This window comes from Ursus arctos, chromosome Y (assembly GCF_023065955.2).
Source record: "Ursus arctos isolate Adak ecotype North America chromosome Y, UrsArc2.0, whole genome shotgun sequence".
Taxonomy (NCBI): domain Eukaryota; kingdom Metazoa; phylum Chordata; class Mammalia; order Carnivora; family Ursidae; genus Ursus; species Ursus arctos.
The window spans coordinates 26,501,919-26,527,895 of record NC_079874.1 but is presented as its reverse complement, the minus strand read 5'-3'; the positions used below and the strand labels follow the sequence as shown (position 1 = coordinate 26,527,895).

Sequence of the window (25,977 nt, the reverse complement as noted above, 5' to 3'; positions counted from 1 at the left end):
AGACGCCTGTCCAGAATTTTGTTCCAGGGTGCGTTACAGAGCGCGTGACGGATCTGCCATTGTGTTTTTCCGTGTATGTGTGTCTATGTGTTACATACCAAGAAAATCACCATGTGTAACACTATGTTTTACATACCAAGAAAATCACCACGTGTAACACTATGTGTTACATACCAAGAAAAACCAAGAAACTAGACAGTATGTACATATATCAAATCATTACGTTGAGCTCCTCGAACTTAATGCATGACATGTCAATTATATCTCAGCAAAACTGGAATCCGTATTTGACATGCAGTAAAACTGGAATACAGATGTACAAATGTGCCAAAATTGTACTGAGTTATAATTGACATACAGTGTCTCGTGAGTTTGGAATAGCTGATGGGATGGTTTGATACATATCGTGATGATTGGATACATATTGCGAAGTGATCACCTTAGTAAGTTTCCTTCACACCCACCACCTCAGGAACTTACAAGTATTTGTTTCTCGGAATTGTTAAGAGGTGTAATACGATGAGTGCAGTTCTGTAGAAAACAACACTGCCCATTAGGAGTGTCAGAAACTATCCTGGGGGGGGGCTCCTGGGGGTCACAGTCGTTAAGCGTCTGCCTTCGGCTCAGGCCGTGATCCCGGAATCCTGGGATCGAGCCCCACGTCAGACTCCTCCGCTAGGAGCCTGCTTCTTCCTCTCCCATTCCCCCTGCTCCTGTTCCCTCTCTCACTGGCTGTCTCTCTCTCTCTCTGTCAAATAAATAAATAAATAAATAATCTAAAAAAAAAAAAAAAAAGAAACTTCTGGGAGCAGCTCAGCTTTGCAGCAGACTCTGCATACTTTTAATAAATTTATTTTGATTTTTTAAATTACCTTTTAAAATCCCCCACCCCCCAAATTGAATTCTGAAACACACTTGGCCCCAAAAGTTTGCGTTTTGAGACTGCGGAGCTGGGATTGTAATTGTAAGCAGGGGAGGGTTCGTTTGGAGCCTGTTGTGACTTTGAACCATCAGAGGATCGTTGTACCTTGTGATTTTTTTTCGGTTTAGGCTATCAAACTATGCCGTAATCCCTTCAGAACTACCTTCCACCGCTTCAAACCTCGTGACTTTTGCAAACTCTGCAGGCTTTGCGATAAGGTGGGACTAGTGAGAAACCTACATTCAGCCAGAAAAGTGGGGCAGAAGTTCGGTATCTTTTGGTCGCCACACCCGGTGAGAAGCAGCTTCTGACCGCTCCTCCCCAGCCCATGCACCTAAGAGGCAAAGACCCCTTACTCAAATCTGCTGGGAGTCACGATGGCCCCGCCTGGGATCTAACGGCTGGGATGGTCAGCAGCACATCTTGACTTTGGAAAGGCCAGATGTCTGATTGCATTAAGCACAAACACCGAGTCCACTTTGGTTATGAAGCATTTGGTGCCGTTTGGCGAGCACGGGTGCATGAACAGGCTTTCTCAGGCTGAGCCCTGTTGATATGCAGGCTTGCATTATTCTTTGTTATGGGTGAGTTTTGCACATTGTGGGGTGTTCAGCTCCATCCTTGGATATTGTCCAAGAGATGCCATTAGTACCCTCTCAATTGCAACAACCCCAAATGTCTTCAGACTTTGCCCACTGTCCCTAGGAAGGCATAATCACCCCCAGGTGACAACCGCTGGTTTAGCTGATGCTGTACGGGGTGATGAGCCCTATTTTACGGGTGGGGAAAAGCAGACCCACGTTCTTTTCTTTCTTTCTTTTTTTTAAGTTTTTATTTATTTGAGAGAGAACGAGAGTGAGTGACAGAGAGAGCAGAACCTGGAAGGAGAGGCTGAGGGAGAGGGTGAAGTGGGTTCCCCGCTGAGCAAGGAGTCTGACACAGGGCTTGATCCCACGACCTTGGGATCGTGACCTGAGCTGAAGGCAGACGCTTAACTGATTGAGCCACCCTGGTGCTGATGCATCAGCGTCAGGAGCTTTTCTGCCCCACCGTACGATCACACAGCACCTGTGTCACTCATCCGGAGGGGTGTCGAAAGCCATCCTCTTCATGGGCATTCTGGGCCGTACCAAATAATTCACATGTCACGAGGCCGACTCACGATAGTCAGCCCCATGAAGTGGATTCCGGCACCTTCTCATTGCCAGTGAGTCCAAGTGACAAGTTCCTTAATCTAAGAGGTAATAGTGGCAGGTGTCTAGAGCTGGGTGCATGACTCAGGAGGTCTTAGGTTGGAAGTGACAAACTCAATGCCACCTCACTGATACATAAACCTCAGCTTTGGTACCTCTCTTTAAAGTTTCTGTTTTTAAATCAGGGTGAAATTCACATAGCATATGGATAACAATTGTAAAGTGTACAGAGGCATTTAGTTCGTTCTAATCCTCAAACTTTCTAAATCATTCCCCCAGCCCCCCAGCCCCCTGCCCTCAGGCCTTGGTGACCACAGGCGTCTGTATATTTGCTCCTCAAGGACATTTCCTGTAAATAGAGCCATGCACTGTGATGCCTCTTGTGACGGCCTTCTTCCCCGCCACATCGTAGCTTCGAGGTTCCTGCATATTGTAACAGGTCGCACAATTTCATTCCACTTTACGGCAGAATTCTATTCTGTTTTATGGATACAAAGGGATTTTCTAGTTGTATGTGCGGGAAGGTCGCAGGATCAGAGGAAAAGCTGTGGGATCTAGGACTGGGCTTTGTAAGGCTGATTGATAGGAGCCGTAGCTGCCGTTTCTGGCTGCCGACGGAGGCCGACCTCTGTATCAAAACAGTTTGTTTCGCATCGTGGTTAAAGTCTGTGGTGTTATCAGTGTCTTGTGTATATATGGAAGTGGATACTGTCCTAGTTATTTTCCGTTGCCGCATAGCAGATTCCCACAAATGTCGTGGCTCAGAGTACCGCCCACCGATTATCTCGCAGAACCTACAGGTCGAGTGTGTGGACATGGCTTACCTGGGGCCTCTGGTCAGGGTCTTACAAGGCTGCACCAAAGTGTTGGCTGGGGTTGCATTGTCCTCTGGAGCTTGGGCTCTCCTTCCAAGAAGCTCATTCAAGGTGTTGGCCAGTCGAGTTCCTTGTGATTGTTGGACGGAGGCCCTTAGTTTCCAGGGACGGTCCCTCCCTGTAGGCATTTCACGCCATGACTGTTTCATCAAGGCCTGCAGGAAAACGTCTCTTCTGTTTGGAATCTGTTTTCAGGAACTCACCTGATTAGGCCAGGCCCACCCACAATAAAGTCCCTTTTGGTTAGCACAGAGTCAGCTGACCAGGGACCTCAATCACACAGACAGCATCCTTTCGCTTTTGCCATATCCTGTTGGTTAGAAACACATCACGGGTCCCCTCACTCTGGAGAGAAGAGGATCACACAAAGGTGTGAGTACCAGGGGCTGAAAGCCGCGAGGCTGTCTTAGAATTCTGTCCGAAGCAGGTGCCTTCTTGTGGGCAGAGCTGGGAGTCTAAATAGGATGTAGAAAACATATGTGCCAGGAACCAAATGGACCTAGTTACCAGCACACATTTGGAGAAAGTGACGTGTGTGCCAGGATTGTCATTACTGGTGGTCATAAGTTCATGTTAACGTCATTTATTTTCATTTCCTAATAATGAAGGAATGGGGGACCCAGTACCTCATGGAATATTTCACAGTATAGGGCCAGAATCTGTCCTTGCTCATCATAGCACTGTCCTCCTCTCGCTCAGGAACATGTCTGGGGACCCCTCTGGAAAGGTGCAGCAGTCAGAAAGTGCCCTTCCCGCCAGGCAGGCTTGGTGAGGTCTCCCTGGACTCCCCCTGCCTCTCCCTTCATGCAGGGGACCCCCCTGCTACAGCTGGTGGGGAAGGGCTCTCTCACTGATGGGAATTGTTATGCGAACACCTGCGGTGTCTCCCCTCCATCTGTCCTTGCCCTGAATGTCCCCTGGAACTCAGGCTCATGTCCCTCTGCCAGGGAGGGGGGAAAGGGGTCCCCCTTCCCCACCAGTTGTAGCCTAGAGCCCTGCCTCCGCTCACACTAGGGGTTTGGCCCTTGTGTATGTCTCAATTTGAGGATGTAAATTTGTGCAATCAGAATTGATAGCAGAAGGCGGGATGGGTATGTTTTTTCTTTTAAATCAGTTTCAGCTTCAATACATCTTTAATGCTTTTTTTGTTAGGGGTGAAATTCACATATACAATTAACCACGGCAAAGAGTGGAACTTGGGGGCATTTCGTGCATTCAACCAAGTCTAGTTTTAAAACTTTGTAACTCATTCCCCAAAACCTCCCTCTCCCCTCCCATTGCCCCTTGGTGACCACAAAGGTGGATTCTGTCTCGGTGCATTTGTTGATTTTAGACATTCCTCAGAAACGGAATCACCTGCTGCGTGACCTTTTGTGACTGGCTTCTGTCACCGAGCACGGGTGTTCAAGGTTCATCTGTGCTGTAGTGCGTTTCGCTGTTTTGTTGTATTTTACGTCTGAATCACATTCTGTTTTACGGATAGATTGCATTTTGTCTCTCTGTTGATCTGTGGACAGACAGTTGGGTGGTTTCCAGCTTTTGGCTCTGCACAGTGTACGGATGCTCATTTCTGGCCCTGCTTTCAGTCCCTCTGGGTGTCTACTCAGACACAGAATCTCCGGGTCCTATGGTGGGTCTGTGTAACTCTTTGAGCAACCCCTTTGCCGGCTTCCACTGCAACTTTGCATAGCTGTTCGTTGTTGAGGTCCTTCCCTTAGAGAATTTCGTCTGTTGGGCTGAGAAGCCCTGAGAGGCAGAATTACGATATCTCCTGTCCGAACTTGTGTGGAGGAAGCATGCGTTCAGCTGTGAAAGAGCAATTGGCAAACCCTCGGCATATATTAGGAGCACTGCTAGGACTTGTTTCTGTCTGCCCTGCACCTTATCAGGACGGGCAGTCGCCAAGGTATCGTGAATGGAACGGGGAGTCCCAGAAACCGACACCAATGGGCAGGATGTCATGCTTCTGAGCTCATGAAGGGCTGTGACAACCTCGGGCAGGCCCAGAGGTTCAGGGGGGCCATCCAGACCCATGCTGGTGCGGCCGCGGGTGGGCACCACCTTTGGGTAGCTCCCTTCCCAGACTTGAAAATCCGTAGGAGCCATTCCCGGTCCTGTGGCGGGCTGGCCTTTCGAGGACGGTGCAGGAGTTCCAGGACAGTGAGTTGGTAAGTGGAATCTGCATCCGAGCTTGCACTGGGTCATGGAACCAGGAGCCAACAGGGTCAGCTGGGACTCATTGCCCACCTGCCAGTTCTCCAAGCTGGGTCACCTGCCTTTCTTTTGGCACCTGGCTTCTTTACTTCTCTCTCCTGCCACTCCCCTGCCATGTATCCCCCCTGCCTTGGTCTGGGGACAGAACCAGAGGGTGTGAAGTCCAGAGGACAGAGCCAGTGTACCATCGCCTTACGAATATTTAAGCTCCCCTTCGATGAGGGGCCGTTAGGTTTGGGTTTACTGTACTCATTTACGTCTCCCTTCTGATGCCCGTTCCCTCGCCCTCAATACAATTGCATCCAGCTGACAAATTATGAGATTGGGGATTTTATTAGACATAATAGCATAGAAGTGGCTGAATGGCTAATCACAAATTATCCTCAGCAAATAGAGCTCCTGGCCACTGCCCAGCCATTAATTAGGCCATGAAACATCTCATGGTACAGTGCGGTACGCGGAATATATGTGGGAATATACCCAATTATATGTCCGATTGGATCCATTGCAGGGATCAATACTGGTGACTCCGGGGGGCCTTCTGCAAAGAAGTACAGAAATTCCCTGCATTCCCAGCTGCCTTCGATCACACCTGCCATGCAAAATTTTCTAATGGAAACACTAGTCCTATGATTTTCGTTTACGCTATGCATTTTACATTTGCATCTTTTCGACCGAATGAAACTTGTGTATGAAATTATACTCGGAGTATAAGTATTTCGACTTGGTTCAAGCGGTGACCTAAGGTGGGGAGGGGAATGTCATTTGGATCTCTGATAAGTACATGGTAACGATATTTGGAATCACTTTGCGTGGCCTTTTTATACTTTTCTACCAACAGGTTATCCAGTAATCACTTTGCAATGCTGACAACCGTTAGTTACTATATTCATAGAATTAGGATTTCCTGACTTTATTTTTTTCTTTTTAAAATGTTTAAAATTTATTGTTCGTCTAAATTCAATTAATTAACATATGCCGTATTATTTGTTTCAGGGGTACAGGTCTGTGATTCATCAGTCTTAACAACACTAAGCACTCACCACAATACATACCCTCCCCAATGTCCATCACCCAGCCACCCCATCCCCTACCCCCCTTCCCCTCCAGCAACCCTCAGTTTGTTTCCTAGAGTTAAGAGTCTCTTATGGTTTGTTTCCCTCTCTGGTTTCATCATGTTTCATTTTTTCCTCTCTTTCCCTGTGATCCCCTGCCTTGTATCTTAAATTCTGCATATCAGTGAGATCATATGATAATTGCCTTTCTTTGATTGACTTATTTCGCTCAGCATAATATCCTTTAATTCCATCCATGACGTTGCAAATGGCAAGATTTCATTCTTTTGATGGCTGCATAATATTCCGTTGTATATATGAACCACATCTTCTTTATCCACTCATCTGTTGATGGACATCTGGGCTCTTTCCATAGTTTGGCTATTCGGGGTTTTTTCTGGTTCCATACAAATTTTAGGATTATTGGTTCCAGTTCTGTGAAAAAAAGTTGATCACATTTTGTTAGGGGTTGCACTGAATGTGTACATTGCTCTAGCTAGCATCGACATTTTAATAATATTTGTTCTTCCATCCCATGAGCATGGAACGTTTTTCCATTTCTCGGTGTCTTCCTCAATTCCTTTCATGAGTATTCTATAGTTTTCTGAGTACAGATCCTTTGCCTCTTTGGTTAAATTTACTCCTAGGTATCTTATGGTTTTGGGTCAATTGTAAATGTAATCGGCTCCTTAATTTCTTTCTTCTGTCTCATTGTTGGTGTATAGAAATGCAACTGATGGGGCGCCTGGGTAGCGCAGTCGTTGGGCGTCTGCCTTCGGCTCAGGGCGTGATCCCGGCGCTCCGGGATCGAGTCCCACGTCAGGCTCCTCCGCTGGGAGCCTGCTTCTTCCTCTTCCACTCCCCCTGCTTGTGTTCCTTCTCTCGCTGGCTGTCTCTCTCTGTCAAATAAATAAATAAAATCTTAAAAAAAAAAAAAAAAAAGAAATGCAACTGATTTCTGTGCATTGATTTTATAACCTGCCACATTGCTGAATTGCTATATGAGTTCTAGCAATTTTGGGGTGAAGTCTTTTGGGTTTTTCACATAGATTATCATGTCATCTGCAAAGAGTGAGAGTTTGACTTCTTCTTTGCCAATTAGGATGCCTTTCATTTCTTTTTGTTGTCTGATTGCTGAGGCTAGGACTTCTAGTACTATGTTGAATAGCAGTGGGGAGAGTGGACATCCCTGCTGTGTTCCTGACCTTAGGGGAAAAGCTCTCAGTTTTTCCCCATTGAGAATGATATTCACTGTGGGCTTTTCATAGATGGCTTTTATGATATTGAGGTATGTACCTGAAGTTTTAGTCAAGAAAAGATGCTGTACTTTGTCAAATGCTTTTTCTGCAACTATTGAGAGAATCATATGGTTCTTGTCCTTTCTTTTATTAATCTGGTGTATCACAATGATTGATTTGTGGATGTTCTACCAACCTTGCAGCCCAGGAATAAATCCCACTTAGTTGTGGTGAATAATCCTTTTAACGTACTGTTGGATCCTATTGGCTAGTATCTTGGTGAGAATTTTGGCATCCATGTTCATCAGGGATACTGGTCTGTAATTCTCCTTTTTGGTGGGGTCTTTGGTTTTGGGATCAAGGTAATGCTGGCCTCATAAAAAGAGTTTAGATTTTTTGAATCAGCTTCAGAAGAATAGGTATTAATTCTTCTTTAAATGTTTGGTAAAGGGCCACCTGGGTGCCTCAGTCAGTAAAGCATCTGCCTTCGGCTCAGGTCATGATCCCAGGGTCCTGGGATTGAGCCCCACATCTGGCTTCCTGCTCAGCAGGGAACCTGCTTCTCCCTCTCCCTCTGCTGCTCCCCCCCCCCACTTGTACTTGCTCTCTCTCTATCAAATAAATAAATAAAATCTTAAAAAAAAAATAAATGGTTGGTAGAATTCCCCTGGGAAGCCATCTGGCCCTGGACTCTATTTTTTGGGAGATTTTTGGTTACTGCTTCAATTTCTTTGCTGCTTATGGGTCTATTTAGGTTTTCTGTTTCTTCCTGATTCGGTTTTGATAGCTTATACGTCTCTAGGAATGCATCCGTTTCTTCGAGATTGTCTAATTTGTTGGCAATAGTTGCTCATAATATGTTCTTACGGTTGTTTGTATTTCTTCAGTGTTTGTTGTGATCTCTCCCCTTTCATTCATGATTTTATTTATTTGGGTCCGTCCTTTTTTCTTTTTGATAAGTCTCTCCAGGGGTTTATCAATCCTATTAATTCTTTCAAAGAATCAGCTCCTAGTTTTGTTGATTCATTCTACTATTCTTTTGGTTTCTTTTTCATTGATTTCTGCTGTAATCTTTATTATTCCTCTTCTCCTGCTGGCTTAGGCTTTATTTGCTATTCTTTCTCCAACTCCTTTAGGTGTAAGGTTAGCTTGTGTATTTGAGACCTTTCCTGTTTCTTGAGAAAGGTTTGTAGTGCTGTATACTTCCTCTTAGGACCGCCTTTGCTGCATCCCAAAGATTTCGTACAGTTGTGTTTTCATTTTCATTTGTTCCATGAATTTTTAAAATTCTTCTTTAATTTCCTGGTTGACCCAATCATTCTTTAGTAGAATGCTCTTTAGCCTCCATGTATTTGAGTTCTTTCCAAATTTCCTCTTGAGATTGAGTTCCAGTTTCAAAGCATTGTGGCCCGAAAATATGCAGGGAATGATCCCAATCTTTTGGTACCAGTTGAGACCTGATTTGTGACGGTATGTGATCTCTTTTGGAGAATGTTCCATGTGTACTCAAGAAGAATGTGTGTTCTGCTGCTTTGGGATGGAATGTTCTGAATATATCTGTGAAGTCCATCTGGTCTAGTGTGTGATTCAAAGCCCTTATTTCCTTGTTGATCTTCTGCATAGATGATCTGTCCATTGCAGTGAATGGGGTGTTAAAGTCTCCTACTATTATTGTATTATTATCGATGTATTTCTTTGATTTTGCTGTTAATTGGCTTATATAATTGGCTACTCCTATGTTAGGGGCATAAATATTTACAATTGTTAGATCTTCTTTTTGGATAGACCTTTTAATTATGATACAGTGTCCTTCTTCATCTCTTATTACAGTCTTTGGCTTAAAATCTAATTTGTCTGATATAAGCATTGTTACCCCAGCTTTCTTTTGATGTCCATTAGCATGATAAATGGTTTTCCACTCTCTCACTTTCAATCTGGAGGTGTCTTTGGGTCTAACATGAGTCTCTTGCAGACAGCATATCGAATGGATCTTGCTTTTTTAATCCAATCTCATATCCTGTGTCCTTTGATTGGGGCATTTAGCCCATTTACATTCACGGTAACTATTGAAAGATATGAATTTAGTGCTATTGTATTACCTGTAAAGTGACTGTTACTGTGTGTGGTCTCTGTTCCTTTCTGGTCTATGTTACTTTGGGTCTCTCTCTTTGCTTAGAGAACCCTTTTCAATATTTCTTGTAAGGCTGGTTTGGTGATCACAAATACTTTTAGTTTCTGTTTGTCCTAGAAGATTTTTATCACCCCTTCTATTTTGAATGAAATTCTAGCTGGATAAAGTATTCTTGGCTACATATTTTTCTCACTTATCACCCTGAATATATCATGCCAGTCCTTTCTGGCCTGCCAGGTCTCTGTAGATAGGTCTGCTACTGATCTAATGTTTCTACCCTTGTAGGTTATAGACCTCTTGTCCTGAGCTGCTTTCAGGATTTTCTCTTTGTCTCTGAGATTTGCAAGTTTCACTATTAGATGTCAGGGTGTTGACCTATTTTTATTGATTTTGAAGGGGGTTCTCTGTGCCTTCTGGATTCTTGTTTCCTTCCGCAGATTAAGGAAGTTTTCCCTTATAATTTGCTCCAATAAACTCCCCTCTCTCTTTCCTCTTCTTCTGGGATCTCAATTATTCTAATATTGTTTCACTCTGTGGTATCACTTCTCTCTGGAATTCTCCCCTTGTGATCCAGTAGTTGTTTAACTCTCTTTTTCTCAGCTTCTTTATTCTCCCTCATTTTGTCTTCTATGTCACTAATTCTCTCTTCAGCCTCATTTATCCTAGCAGTTAGAACCTCCATTTTTTATTGCATCTCATTAATAGCCTTTTTTATTTCGACTTGGTTAGATTTTAGTTCTTTTATTTCTCCGGAAAAGGATTCTCTAGTGTCTTCTATACTCTTTTCAAGACCAGCTAGTATCTTTATAATTGTCATTCTGATCTCTAGTTCCGACGTCTTACTTATATCCATATTGATTAGGTCCCCAGCAGTCAGTCCTACCTCTTGTTCTCTTTTTTGATGTGAGTTTTTCCATCTTGTCATTCTGTCCAGAGAAGAATAGATGAATGAGAGAACAAAATACTAGAAGGGCAACAATGACCCCAGAGAAATATACACTGAACAAATCAGAAGAGACCCAAAACTGGGGGGAAGGGGGTAAGAGCGAGAATATAATCAGACAGGTGAGGAGAATAGAGCAATGTACTGGTTTCTGTGTGTATTTTGGCCTGTTTTTTAGAAAACTAGATCCCCAAATTGTAAAGAAAGAAAAACTTGTAAATGTAGAAAAATAAAATTAAATACAATGAAAAGATAAAATGTAACTGTAAAAATGGAAAATAAGAAGCAAGAAAAAACAAAAGAGAAAGAAAACAACAACAAAAAGTAAGGAATATAGACAGACGGGTGAACAGAACAGAGCAATACACTATCTGCTGAGTGTATTTTGGTCAGTTTGTTAGAGGAAACTACATCTCAAAATTCTAAAGGAAGAAAAACTTACATATACAGAAGTAAAAGGAAATACATTGAGAGGATAGAATGTAACTGTAAAGATGAAAATTTAAAAAGACTTTAAAAAAGAAATTGGTAAGATGATGGTTGAAAAAGGAAAGAAGAAAAATTTTTTAAAAGAGAAAAAAAAAGAAAATTAAAAAAATTAAAGTTAAAAGACTAAAGAATCGTGGGGTAAAAAGCCTTGAGTTCTAGGTGCTGTATTCCCCTCGTGCTGGAGTTTTGCAGTTCTTAGACCTGTAGCCTCCTCATGCAGGAATCCTTTCCCAAGACAGTTTTCCCTGTGGGACATACTTTATTATATTCTTACATCCGTCATCATCTCACGCAGGAAACACATCTGGTTTCCAGCAAGTATATGCACCGCTGCTTTTTCCTGGCATGTTACAAGAGCAGAGATTCTGGAATGGAATTTCTCTCAGTGTGGTTGAAAACCAAAGCTGCCGGGTCATTGCTGCATTCATAAAAAGCATGTTTAGAAATAGGGCCACCTGTCCATTTTCCATGTACGATATAGGAAAAATTGAATTTACATAAATTTGGGAAGGATTGGCACTCCTGGCAGCCTTTTGGTTAATAAAACTATGCTTCGATTAAAAAACTTCTGCCATTACCAGGAAATCATCTTGAAGATATTGTTCTTTCTTTGGATATCTTCCTAAGGATTGTGACTTTGGGGTATCCGTGAACTGTGAGAGCATGAGGTGCCCGTGTTTAAAAGAAGGGCGATGAACAGTATCGTGCCTGCTCCGTGGAAGTCTATAGTACCTTTAAGACGCCGTGCCCCTGCCGTCCACGTGTGCTCAGAGTCTAGAATGCTTCCCACGAGTGGTACTTGTATGCTGAATATGGGCCTGACCCCCTTGCCTGGGCCATTGCTTCCTTTCTGTTCCTACCTTTCACTTGGTGGGTCAGGCTCTTTCTTTTTCTGTTTTTGTCCTCACCTTAGTGACTTCTGTATTAAGACCCTGGCTTCTCTCAACCGTGTTGGTTCTCTTTCCTGGCTGTGCTGCCTGCAAGAGACCCCCATGAAGCTCTTTCCAAATGGAGGCAAATCCCAGCTGCTTCCTCTGCTCCTGGTGTCTTAGGAAGCTGCCTGCCCAGCTTGCAGGTGCATGGGGCAGAGCCTTTGCACGTTCACCTGCCCTCCGTGAAGACCAAATGAGACAGTGTATGTGGAAGCATCTGTTGTAAGAGGCAGGCAAAGCTAGTTAGAGAAGCAATGTCCACCAAATCCTCAGTGCAAGAGTAGGTTCCCTAAAGCAGTGTGAGACGCAACACTGGAGGCCTCCAGACGCATCGGGAGAAAATTCACACTTAGCAGAAAGAGAGTAAGAATCACACAAGATCCAACCTCTTATGCCTTTCACAGGGGCCCATGAGGACGAACTCTAGTCTCAATGAATATATTTGTTTTAACAAATGCACTCTGTCTTCCTGTTTTTCTTTAAGTAGTTGGTGGAATGCATGTTTACAGTGTGGAGGCACATTTTACATGTCATTTAATTCACCCACTTGCACGATTCGGTGGTTTGTATGAGGTTACCAAGTTGTGTGAGCTCCCTAAGTCGGTTTCAGACCATAATCATCACCCCAGAGAAACCCTTCATGCCCACTTCCCCATCCCCATTACGATCCCCTGCCTGAGCAGGTGTTCGCAAAGCACCTTTTTCTAGCTTTCCTCCAATGTCTTTGAACCCACGGCACAGGAATATTGCCCTCGGGATGCTGAAAGTCATCCAGTTACATCACTCTACGTCGTGACCCTATAATCATTGTCGGACAGACACCCAGAACTCAGTCTCTCAGGCACGAGAAAAGGAAAGCTCTGCGTGCTGTGTACAATCTCCGTGACCCTGCTTGGAATGCTTGCATTTCATCTGCCTTCACGTGAAATCACGTAACCCCTCTTCTGCCATCGGTCCTGGTTTCTCCAACTCCTCTTATCTGGTTATTTTCCAAGGAGATGCCTCTGGCTTTCTTTCCTATGTTCGGGCCCTTCAGACTGATTTTCCCTTAAGCAAGCCAACTCACCTGTCAGTGAGACCGCCATGACTTGCACATCTCCGACAGCTATCAACTGAACAGATGCGTGACTTTTTCAAAACACACAGTTGATAGTAAGGGTGGGGAAAATGCACTGTGTATAGGCATATCGCACCATTGTAAATAAAACCCAAGACTTTAAATCCGGACATGGAAGCATGCTGGGGGATTATTTGGGTAGGGATTTTCAAGAGTAAAAGTCCAAAATGATGTGATTAGGGAATAGACAATAGACCACCAGGCCTGATCTGGACGATGAATAATGAGTTCTTACCTACACATCACAAAATTGGCAGACAGGCCTGATCTAATAGTGATCTGGGACCTCAGTCAGTGGTCATCTGCTGGGAGTCTTGCCCAGCTAAAAGCTTAATATCTGGTAAACTCTTTTCTTTCTGGAAACTTCATCCTGCAGGTAAAATATGGCTCTGAAATTGGCTGTGATAAACAAGGAAGAATTGGTTGGCGAAGGGCAAGTGATGCTATCCTCGGGAAGAAGTGACCATTCTCTTTTAAAATCTGTAATTGTAAATGACCAACATACTTCGTTCAGCATGTGCCCTGGGGCTTAGAGTCAATTAGAGAAAAATATAGATGTTCTCTCCTGGCCGGGGACTCTGAAACAGGAATGACTCATGCATCAGGAAGAACTCGAACATGAATGTCTGCTATTACAGTCACAAAACCATAGAGGGTCCAGCAGAGGGAGGGAAGTGTAAGGAACTGAAGAAAGCAGCAAAGCCTCGAACCCAGACGTTGAAAGGGAATGTATGCGAGGTCGGGGAGGACTGTGAGAATAACCAAGTGAATGGCTTCCCTTCTCCATAGAAAGTCAGGAAGATCAAAACGCCAAACGCACTGATCAAATTACTCCTTTGGTGCTCCGGTTCTGAGGTCTACCTTGATTGATTTTCCATGCCCTTGGACAGAACAGCACGCCCACTGCCTCAGACCTGTTGGAAGCTGGACATTTGCCATGTTTAGGTCAGAAATCCTAAAATCCTAAAATCAAGGTGTTGGCACATTCTCTGTCTTTTCCAGCTTCCAGAGGCCTCCCGCATTCCTAGCTCGAAGCCCCTTCTTCATTTCCTCCGGCCTGTTCCTTCCCTCCTTATGTTCCCTTCTCTGACTCTGACTCTGCCCCACCCACATCCCTCTTATAAAGACATCCTATGATGACATTGGAGTGGGATCATCCAGGACCATCTCCCCATCTCAAAGTCCCTTTTGCCATGTAAGGTGACATATTCATCAGTTTGTGGGGATTAAGATGTGGCCATCGTTGGGTTCCATTGATGTAGCTTGTAAAAATAGACCTTGGGGCACCTGGGTGGCTCAGTCAGTTAAGCATCTGACTCTTGATTTTGGCTCAGGTCATGATCTCAGGGTTGTGAGACCGAGCCCTGCGTCAGGCTCCTTGGTGCTCAGCCGGGAGCCTGCTTGAGAGTCTCTCTGTCCCTCTGCCCCCCAACAGGTGTGCACTCACGCATGCTCTCTCTTTCTCTCAAATAAATAAATCTTAAAAAAAATGAAAATAGGGGCGCCTGGATGGCACAGCGGTTGAGCGTCTGCCTTCGGCTCAGGGCGTGATCCCGGCGTTATGGGATCGAGCCCCACATCAGGCTCCTCTGCTATGAGCCTGCTTCTTCCTCTCCCACTCCCCCTGCTTGTGTTCCCTCTCTCGCTGGCTGTCTCTATCTCTGTCGAATAAATAAATAAAATCTTAAAAAAAAAAGAAAAGAAAAATAGACCTTGAACAGTTTTTGTGGGCCTGTCACTTAGCTATTTATGTGTTTTTTCAGGAGTTCATTTATAACTGCCATTGCTTGCTAAAATGAGATTATTATATGAGTAATAACTGTGTGTCCACTGACAAGTGGTGTGAACGTTCACTTCTCCTGCCTTCTCCTCCTGCATTGATCTTATACAATAGAGACGTTTTTCTCAGGTCAGTGTTCTTGAGCCAATTCAGGGACATGTGTGGTTGCAAAGAGAGACAAAGGTTTACTGGAAGCAGATCCATTCTATCAATGCAAACCCTTTCAAATGAGAATGTTGATCATAATTGGGCATTACTTTTGTTTTGTTTTGTTTTTGCTACTAGAGCTTCAGTGCTAAAAGGAACTAGCTCTGTTCAGTAATTTGTCTTTTGGTGTTTAATGATTTTTAATGGCGCTTAATTTGAGGGGGGGGTTTTGTTGGAGGCCCAAAGAAGGGAGTTTCAGCTCTTGCCACCTCTCCTAACCTGCATGCTCCCGGCAGGTGCGGCTGGGACACCACCTGGCTGGGGCATCACCTGGCTGCGGCATCACCTCGCTGGGGCTTCTGAAGCTGTTGGTTTTCCCCTCACTGCTATTGCCTGTGATCATATTCTCTTCTGTCAAAACTTTGCCCTTTCTTTTCCTTTCCTTTCCTGACAAACTTCTCAAGAGCTGGCTCATTCTAGCCATTGACCTCTGCTTTTCTCCCTATTCACTGGATCTCCGTGGATGGCACTGGCGTTCTGACCCAGAATCTCAGGTTTCTAAACCCAGTGGGGGATGAAGCAAGAAAAGTCAATGTTCCTACTGGTCAAATCGCTTCTTAACGAGCATAGAGTAGCAGAGATGAGTCACCCTCTGCTGTCATGACTGGCCAAGGCTCCATGGGTCCTTAGGATGAGGCAGGTGGTTCTGGGTGAATAACAGACACGTGGGGTTGTGCTGTATTTGAGCCGTGCCACCTGCAACATTGAGCAGGACACCCACCCTTCACGGGCTCCAACCAGGTCCTTAGATTTCAACTCCCAACGTGACTAATTCTGCAGACTCAGTGCCTGGGGGTTGAGCCACGACACCCATGTCCTCCAAAGCGCCCTCGCTAAAATCCAAGATCCCCTGTCCTGAGTTTACATCAGGCTGTAAATCCAGATGTGAATTTAATGAATGGTACTGTACTTTTGGGGGGTGGGGATGCGAATCAAGTATTAAGTAATTTATAAAAGTCTTCACCTGAGAGAGCTGGCATGTGCCATAAATTCCCCCCAGGCACCCAAGATTGATAATTTTACACCGAAAGCGAGTAATTATGAATCGGCCTCTAAATCACTTTTTAGAACCCACACTGGAACTTTGACAAACTGTCCTCATAAGTCAGACACCACTTATCAGCTCAGTACCAGTGAGCAAAGCCCAAAACTGGTGTTTTTCATGGATGGCATGATTGTCGATGTCCTGACTCACCCATGCCTGTAGAGAAGGGAATATTTAATGTCCACCAACGAAACCCTTCCCGTTTGAGTCAGCAGGGCGAGTGTGTTTACCAACCAAAGAATAAGGGACTCTACTCCATGGTGTGTAGCCATTTATGTGTTCAAAGTCCTGTGTATATTAATTCAATATAGTATCACATTTGGCATAGAGTCTTAAGATTATAGAGACTAGTCTGCCAACTGTTGGGTCCCTGGGGTAAAACAGAACCCTGTTTGTTGACACCGTCCTCATGAAAATGCCCTTGAACAGGGCGAGGTCAGGCCAAGAAAGAGTGAGCATGAAGAATGACAGACACTGTTTTAGGGAGCCATCTGGGAAGGTAACTGTCTAAGAGGTGTTGACATGAGCAGTTGAACAGTGTGGCCTGTTAAAGGACGGGAATCTGCAAAGACCTGCTGATGTGCCCTCACGCAGGTCGCTAACCTGTGGGCCATTGGCCAAGGCCACACAGCTGACCACTGTCACCGGACACCCAGCAGAACACGACCTCACACCAACATCATGGTATGTCAGGTGTATTGAGTTACCAGTGGGCTTCCAAGCCAGCAGTAATGTCAGCAACCTTGCTGTCATGGCTGGGATGAAGTCTGTCCTAGGAGTTGATGCCAGAGACATGGCCTCTAAGAAACAATTAATTTTGTTATACCTTGATTCTGTTTTTTAAGGATCTACTCAACTGTGGATTACAAAATTGTCCCCATTTATATCTCACATGAAAGAATGAGCATTGGTATATCCTTCCTTTCAGTTACAAATTATCCTTCATAATTGAAAGGAAGGATGTACAAATGATCATAGACTCAATAGTTGTCAACATTTTGCCATATTGGCTTTATCTATCCAGCCGTAAAGTTGATGACTGTTTGACCCTGCCTTTCATGAGGCAGATACTCAACAGTGCATCCCACAGTGGGCACCTGAAACCTGCAGGAGCTAATTAAAAGGAAGCCAGGTAACACTAGCACACATGTGCCTACAGTAGGTGTTGGCCAGCATTGATCATGTGCCTCCCCAGTGCCCAGTACCAGGTGTCCCTCCCTGGCCCCACCATGGGATGGCTGTTCCTCATCATGGGGTAACTCCATCCAGGCATCCAGGATAGATTTTGGACCAGTGTACCCGACTTGACTCTGAAATGCATTCTAGCGTTAATCCTGACCTTTGACCTCTCAGGTTCTTTTACCTGTCACCAGTGGAGATCGTCTTTTCAAAAACACCACCTGTTACAGGAGAAATGGGTGGGTTGTTGGATAGGAAAGTGTTTTAAACAATAATGAATGCCTGTGGATTGTATGGGCTTCCTGGGGTAGATTGGTGGATGCTGGTTTGAGAAATAGGTAGAAATGAGGCCATGAGACATGTTACAGCCTACAGACATAATAGGTAAGTTCTGGGTGACCTCCGGCATCCCTTCCCTTCCCCTGACTCCCTGGGCTCTAGGAGGGAGAACTGGGGACACCCATCTATTTTTTTTTTTTCTTTTTCTTCTTCTTCTTCTTTTTTTTTTTTTTTTTTTTAATAATTCCAATACAGTTAACCTACAATGTTATATTAGTTTCAGGTGTACAATCTAGTGATTCAGTGCTTCCATAAGACACCCAGTGCTTATCACAACAGGTGAACCTCTTCATCACCATCACCTGTATCACTTATCCCCCCAACCACCTCCCCTCTGGTGACCATCAGTTTGTTCTCTAGAGTTAGGGGTCTGTTTCTCATTCCACTATAGGCATGCAGGCACACATGCTTGCGTGCACGCATGCACACACACACACACACACACACACACACGTACATACCACACCTTTATCCATTCATCTCCCAATGGATACTTGGGTTGTTTCTATAATCTGACTGTTGTAAGTAATGCTACAATAAACACTGGGGTGCATGTATCTTTTCAAATTAGTGTTTCTGTGTTCTTGGGGTAAATACCCAGTAGTGGAATTACTAGATCATATGGCAATTCTATTTTTAATTTTTTGAGGAACCTCCATCCTGTTTTCCACAGTGGCTGCACCAGTTTGCATCCCCACCAACAGTACACGAGGGTTCCTTTTTCTCCACATCCATGCCAACACTTGTTATTTCTTGTGTTTTTTACTTTAGCCATTCTAACAGGTGTGAGGTGATATCTCATTAGGTTTTGATGAGCATTTCCCTGATGATGAGTGATGTTGAGCCTCTTTCTATGTGTCTGTTGACCATCTGTTTGGAAAAGTGCCTGTTCATGTCTCCCACCCATTTTTTAAAGTTGGATTATTTGTGTGTTGAATTGTATAGGTTTTTTTATATATTTTGGATACTGCTTATTAGATGTATCATTTGTAAATATCTTCTCCCTTTCAAGAAGTTGTCTTTTTAAATTTATTTTGATGGTTTCCTTTGCTGAGCAGAAGCTTTTTATTTTGATGTCATACAGTTTATTTTGATGAATTTGTCGAGACTTTTCTTGTGGCCTGATATGTGATCTGTTCTGGAGGCTGTTCTGTGTGCACTTGAAAAGAACGTGAATTCTGCTGTTTTAGGATAAAATGTTCTGAATATATCTGTTAGATCTATCTGGTTCAGTGCATCATTGAAAGCCACTCCTTCCGTATTGATTTCCAATTAGGATGATCTCTCCACTCATGTAAGTGGTGTATTGAAGTTCTTACTGTATTCTTATTGTATTACTGTTACCTAATTGTATTACTATTACTTCTTTTATATTTGTTATTGGCTGCTTGATATATTTGGATTCTCCCATGTTGGGTGCGTAAATATTTAGAATTATTATATCCTTTTGTTGGATTGTTGCTTTACAATTATACAGTGTCTTTCTTTGTCTCTTGTTACAGTCTTTGTTTTAAAGTGCATTTTGTCTGGTGTAAATACTGCTACCCTAGCTCTCTTTTTCACTGCTATTTGCGTGATAAATGCTTTTCCATCCCTTCACGTTCAATTTGCATGTCTCCTTAGGTCTGAAATGAGTCTCTTGTAGGCAGCATACAGATGGGTCTTGCTTTTTTATCCATTCCGTCCATCACCCTGTGTCTTTTGATTGGAGCAGTTAGTCCATTTACATTCAAAGTAATTATTGATAGGTATGTACTAATTGCCATTTTTTTTTGCTTATTTTATAGTTGTTTTTGTAGTTCTTTTTTGTTCCTTTCTTCTCTTGTTTTCTCTCAGAACTTGCTGGCTTTCTTTGGTAATATATTTAGGTTCCTTGTTCTTTATTTTTTTTGCACATCTTTTTCTGGTTTTTGATTTGTGGTTATCATTAGGTTTCTATATAACATCTTAGGCATATGGCAGTCTATACCTGTGTGTATCCCTGTAATGTATGTTCATGATCTCTGGATGCTTAATTACCTTTCAAGAAGAGGGTACTTCAGGGCCACCATAGGGCTGTCCTTATGTAGTAGTTAGCCATATGATCATGGCTGGGGGATAAGATTCTCCAGAGATGAATGGTGGTGTGAAAGGCAAGCCTCTAAAAGACGTCTTTCATTGTCATCTGTCTTGTCAAACCACCATCATCTCTGATTCTTGAGACCAACAATCAACAGGTCACATTTTCACCATATCTAGGTCAGGGGTTGGCAAACATGTTCCGCATGGGGCTACATGGTCAATATTGTTGGCTTTGAGGATCATATGTAATAGTAGTGGAAAGGTAGCCATCAACAGTACATAATGGGATAGATGTGACTGTGTTCCAGTAACACCTTATTTATAAAAATATGCTGTGGGCTGTGTTTGGCCCACATGTCCTTCTTTGCCAAACCTTGTTCCGTGGGATTTTTTTTTCCACTCTTATTCAGAAGTCCATGATCATTAACACCTCTGTTATCCTTGTGCTTATTAGTGTAGCAAACATACAGTTGAAGAAAATGTTTATTTGCTCTTCCTAGAATGCAAAATTCCTCAGTCAAAAGGCCATAGCATAGATTTCACGTTAAAGAGCAAATAAGGGTGTAAAGCAATACATTCACAAGAAGTATGTGAGTGGGAACACCAGAAACTCTACTATTTCAGACTTTACTCCTCACCCAGCTTGTTTGTTATTGGTATGCTGGTTCTTGGATTACTCAGAAGATGTCCCTGGAAAGTCTTCTTCTTAGCATGATGAATCCGTAAATTGAGTTCACATTACAATCATCTTGACTGTGGGTTTTTCTAATCAATGACTGCTCTATCTTGCCTTTGACTGAAGCATTGACAAACCATCAAACTGAGCTTGAAGACCTCTGTCCCATTGTTTTTGGAGGGTTTGCTTAGGATTATAGCTTAGTGGGAAGATGATGGGGCTGTTTCACTGCATTGTACATGTATTCAAGATTAAAGCTCTCATCAGCTCTTGTCTTATGTTCAGTCTCAGGAAATAGATTCTGGGACAAGGAGGGTTTTGGTGGTGGTGGTGGTGGGAGTTCTTAGGATCTACACTTATAAGGAGGAGGAGGCAGAGGGAGAAGTTGGGTTGTCATGCCCTTGCAACAAAGATCTCAGCTGCTGTTGGAGGGAGCTCTGGAGCTCGTATGACCCTCAGAGTTGTCTTACTTTGAAGCAAGGAAGGTACACCTTTGGGACCCATCCATGGTTACTTTGAGGGTGTGGTGCTGGCATTACCTTGGGAAAGGCAACTCTCTCTGGCTGAGAGCAGTTCCCAAAGACACACTTAGCCAAGAGCCAGGTTACCAACACAACCAGCAGCTGGCAGGGAAGGTGAGCTCTGTCCTCACTTGAGGTCAGGACATTTGCTATGCCATCCACCAAGGCTCTTCTCCTTGCAAATTCTGCTCCTTCATATTCAGAAGATGGTTTTCACCATGGATTTCCATTAGCTTCTTAAACTCCTTCAGTCTGTTTTCTGAGTAGTCACACTTGGCTTGCAATGGTTACTTCTATATTCTGCCAACCTTTACAAGTAAGTAGGGTGGACAGCTCGTCCATGTTTGCCCAGGGCCGTCTCAGTTTGAACACGGGGACCCCTCAGTCCTGGACAGACGAGGAGGATTGGTCATCCTTTGGCAAACCAATCAGCCAGATTTCAACAACCTGCCTTTTCATTTCTTTACTGTCTTCCCATACCACCTCCTTCCGAGGCACAGCACAACCAGACTTCTTTGATGACCACACTTCTCAGCTACTGCTGATGACAGATGCTTTCTCCCCTTCCTCTCATTGCTACTCGCGGGGTGTCTTGAACTCCTTTTGACATTTTCCCAGTGCAGGTAAGCCTGATGTCACAACAAAGCATCATGATACCAGCCAGGAGCAGAGGCTGGCAGGTTGAGATAACAACCTGACGCGTCCACACAGTTCAGGTTGGGTTTTGCTGCCAAGTACGACCTGGGAGTTTACAAAAATTTTCTGATTACCGGGACTTTTTGCATCTCAAAATCAAGGGCAAGGCGTAGTGGTTGTTGACTCCATCCTTAGGTCCCTGGTGTGGTTTGCAGTCTTGTACAACTGAATTGAGAGGGGCAGGAGAGTGATGGACAGATGAGCAAGTCAATGACAGGTACGATGATTATAGATAAACAGAGACAGGAAGGGGTAATGAAGCATGCTTATGATTTGCGAATTCGCCAACTCATCAGTGTACGGGTTCCTGATAATAAAGCAGACATAACCTCGTGGTCTCCAGTGTTCTTGTTCCGTGACTATAACTTGTATTATAAATTGTGTCTAAAGAGACTTATTTTCACGTCATTTACTGTAATAATAGTGGAGCCATCGTGGATACGTACATTGTTGCTGTGTGTAATTGTTGGAACAAACTGAACGTGACCCCTAGGTCCCCTTCCAGCTTCTTCTCCTACCTCTGCGATCACACCCGCTTTAGTGATTATTGGACCAGTAGTCTAGTGCATAGTTTCTAAACCTTGATGCTGCTGATATTTGAGACCAGCTCCTTCTTCATGGTGGAAAGCCAGGCTGTATGATTCTCTATGCTGGGGGGCTGTGTTGGGCATCATAGGACATTTAAGAGCATCTTTGGTCTCTACCCAATAGATGCCAGTTGTATCTGTCCAGCCATGAGAACCAAAAATGTCTCCAGACATTGCCTAATGACCCCTGTGGGGTGGAATCACCACGGGGTGAGAACAACACCGTTACTGTTTTGAAAAACATCCTTGGAGCATGGACCTTTAGATTTTCCTGTGCCGTTTCCCTTCTGCAGGTAGGGTTTCTTTCAGTCATACCGCTGTGGTAGGCATTGTGACTTAATCTCCTTCGACCGGTTTCTTCTTCTTCATCATTCACCAGGGGTCGTGAGCACAAAGTATCCGATATGGGTCAAAGCGCTTCCATGCTGATACCTTAAAATCTATTTTCTGTAAATAAAAGGAGTGGACAAGAGAAAGGAAAATGAGGATTTGGATCTTTGCTGCCTCACAAGGGGGAGTCAGCCGGTTGTTCAAATCCACGTCCATGCGCTCTTAGTCTTCCCAATAATGTCATGGTGCGTGGGCAGAAGAGCTGACCGTGCCTGGTGGTTCTGTTGTCCCGGCAGTGGGAGGTCAAGGAGCAATGTTGACAGCACAGCATTCCATTTCAACAAGAATCCGACATGAAATGCCATGCTGGAAGATTGATTACAGTTTCTAATGCCATCTTCGGGGCGGGGGGGGGGTGGTGGATAACATTTCTGGGACACTGACAGAACCTAAGAAATTGTTGCTGGAAGCTTAACTTCAATAAGGCAAGATCCATATTTACGAAAATCTGCAGAATAGTAATTTTTCTCCAGTGTCGTATTCTCTTGTGAATATGACTTAACAAGTGGGATACTATTTCATATTTTAAAGCATGAACAATAGATTTATAGGTTAATTGTTTCAAGGCATATGCTACTTTTATGTAAATGTCAACAACTAAAACTATGTATATATTCTTTTTTTTTAAGATTTTATTTATTTGACAGAGGGAGAGAGAGGGAGAGAGCATGAGCCAGGGGGAGAGGCAGAGGGAGAGGGAGAAGCAGACTCCCCGCTGATCAGGGAGCCCGACGTGGGGCTCCATCCCAGGACCCTGAGATCATGACCTGAGCTGAAGGCAGACGCTTCACTGACTGAGCCCCCCCCCCCCAAGACGCCCCTGTATATACTCTTGAGTAGACTCAAAGCCGTCCTCACGTGTAGGGCTCTATACCACAGGTTGAAGAACGTTTCGTGTAAAGGGTCCGACAGTCCGTATTTTCAGCGTTGCAGCCAGTCTCTCGTGCAGCTGGTGAGCTCCGATGGTGTTGAGCGCACACCGCACAGCTGATAAGGGAGCAAACGGATGTGGCTCTGTTCTCGCACACTTTCTTTGTGGACACTGAAAGATCAATTTCATGTACTCTTCACGCACTGCAAAGTATTCTTTTCTCAACCATTTAAACATGTGGGGAACGTTGTTCCTGGGCTATAAAAACAGAGAGGGGACAGTCCTACAAGCCAGCGTTTGCAAGCCCAGCTCTACTCAGAAAATATTTATTGAGAGCTTGCTGTGGCTGACACATGGCCCATCCCCTCTTGATCCTTTGAGCCCGTGGGAAGGACAGATACCAAATGAGAAGAAACCGGCTAAATAGATTATCTAGATTATCGCACAGAGTGATAAATGCCATCGAAGGGAAACAAGGTGTTAGGATCGTTAGCCATGGAGGGATATATTTGCTTGGGGTTGGTAATCAGGGGGCTTCTCAGAGGGGGTGGCAAGTCCGCCGAGACCTGTAGGTAAGCAGGGGTTTGGCGGCGAGAGGAAAGAAGACACGTGCAGAAGGAGAGATCCTTGAGGCAAGAAAGAGCTTGGTACCCTGGAGGATTTTAGCCTGTGCTCATGCAGTGTCTGACTCTTCTTCCTTTGAATTAATTCACAGGATGAGCCCAGTGCCCCTCATTCGTGTCTGCTGAGAACCACTCGCGCGTCACACGTTGTCTTCTGAGAGCCTGCACATGGTGGTCTCTGGAAGCTGACATCTCTGAGATCAACCACCCAGGACCATCTTCAGTGGGTACCCGTGTGAGTATAGGAAGTGCCCGTGTAGTTGCTTCACTGTCTCATTGTTGACAAGGCGCACACCTCCCCGTGACTGCTGTTTAAGGCAGGTCTGAGTACTTGGCGAGCATTAAATGGTGTTGTGCAAGATCTGGTATTACAGGGACAAGATGAATGTAGAGCCCACCTGTCCCACGAAAGGTCATGTTTGCCAAAGGGGAGCATCTGTGGGGGACACACGTGCTTTCTAGACAAAGACAGTACCACGAAGGAGGGCCGCGTGCAGGGTCTGGTTGCAGAAGCACATGGTGTGTGTGTGCGGAACGTGAGTGATGTGGGGTGAGGAGTTTATAAATGGTTGAAGGCATTGCCTGGACCTTTGAGGTGACTCTAGGTGAATCGCCAGCGCTGCAGAATAGTGGTGGAGCGGGTCCTGCTCATGGTTCTGCTGGTTGATCTCAACTGCTTTTCTGCTTCCGACACCTGAGGGACAGATGGGTTCCTTCCTGCGGGAGGAGCGCCTCCCCCTGATGGAGGTGAGCGAGGAGGGACAGGACTGCTCCCTTCCTGCAGGAGGAGGTCCTCCCCCTGGTGGAGGTGAGCGAGGAGAGACAGGGACTCTCCCTTCCTGCAGGAGGAGCGCCTCCCCCTGGTGGAGGTGAGCGAGGAGAGACAGGGACGCTCCCTTCCTGCAGGAGGAGTGCCTCCCCCTGGTGGAGGTGAGCGAGGAGGGACAGGGCTGCTCCCTTCCTGCAGGAGGAGGTCCTCCCCCTGGTGGAGGTGAGTGAGGAGGGACAGGGCTGCTCCCTTTCAGCAGGAGGAACACCTCTTCCAGGGAAGGTGAGCGAGGAGGGACAGGACTGCTCCCTTCCTGCAGGAGGAGCTCCTCCCCCTGGTGGAGGTGAGCGAGGAGGACAGGGCAGGTCCTTCTGCCATTAAGATGTCAAGGTGGGGGCGCCTGGGTGGCACAGCAGTTAAGTGTCTGCCTTCGGCTCAGGGCGTGATCCCGGCGATCCGGGATCGAGCCCCACATCAGGCTCTTCCGCTATGAGCCTGCTTCTTCCTCTCCCACTCCCCCTGCTTGTGTTCCCTCTCTCGCTGGCTGTCTCTCTCTCTGTTGAATAAATAAATAAAATCTTTAAAAAAAAAAAAAAAAAGATGTCAAGGTGAACACTGTCAGGAATTCAGAGTACGTCCCCGTCTCCTGTGCCAGCAGGATCAGAGAAATGTGCACAGAGATGCTTTCAGAGAAGGTATGGGTTCCCATTGGTAGGGGAAGGCTCCCGAAGATGGAACCATGTCCTGGGGTCAGAGATAATGGGATGTGGATCCCAGCTCTCCACCTGCTGGCTTCATGTCCTCAGGAAGCTGATTAAGTTCTTGGTGTCCGCATTTCCTCTTGGAAAATGGGGATGCAAAGGACGGGTTCCTAGGTTGACTGAAACGTGAAGGATGATGTCGTTGGGGGGACAAAGATGCTGATTAGTAGCATGCTCCTGGCACCCACAGTGACAGGCACTGAAGGGAGGGTGGCAGGCAGGGAGATTAAAGATTCTGCAAAACTCCGGTCTGGACCCTTGTGTTGCCGAGGGCAGGCGGGCAGTTCTCATCAGGGCGATTTTGCCCTCGGGGATGGGACTCTGCAAAGTCTGGAGCCATTTTTGGTCTCCTCACTTTGGAGG

The 25,977-nt window shown here is 44.9% G+C and overlaps 1 protein-coding gene across 1 annotated transcript in view; it reads left to right on the top strand.

Annotated features, from left to right (window-relative positions):
• The window catches only part of LOC113240763 (steryl-sulfatase), a 151,358-nt gene that overhangs the window by 3,977 nt on the left and 121,404 nt on the right, over window positions 1–25,977 (top strand). The window contains 1 exon segment of the mRNA XM_026478173.4: window positions 24,177–24,319. The gene's annotated coding sequence lies outside the window, so the exon portion shown is untranslated.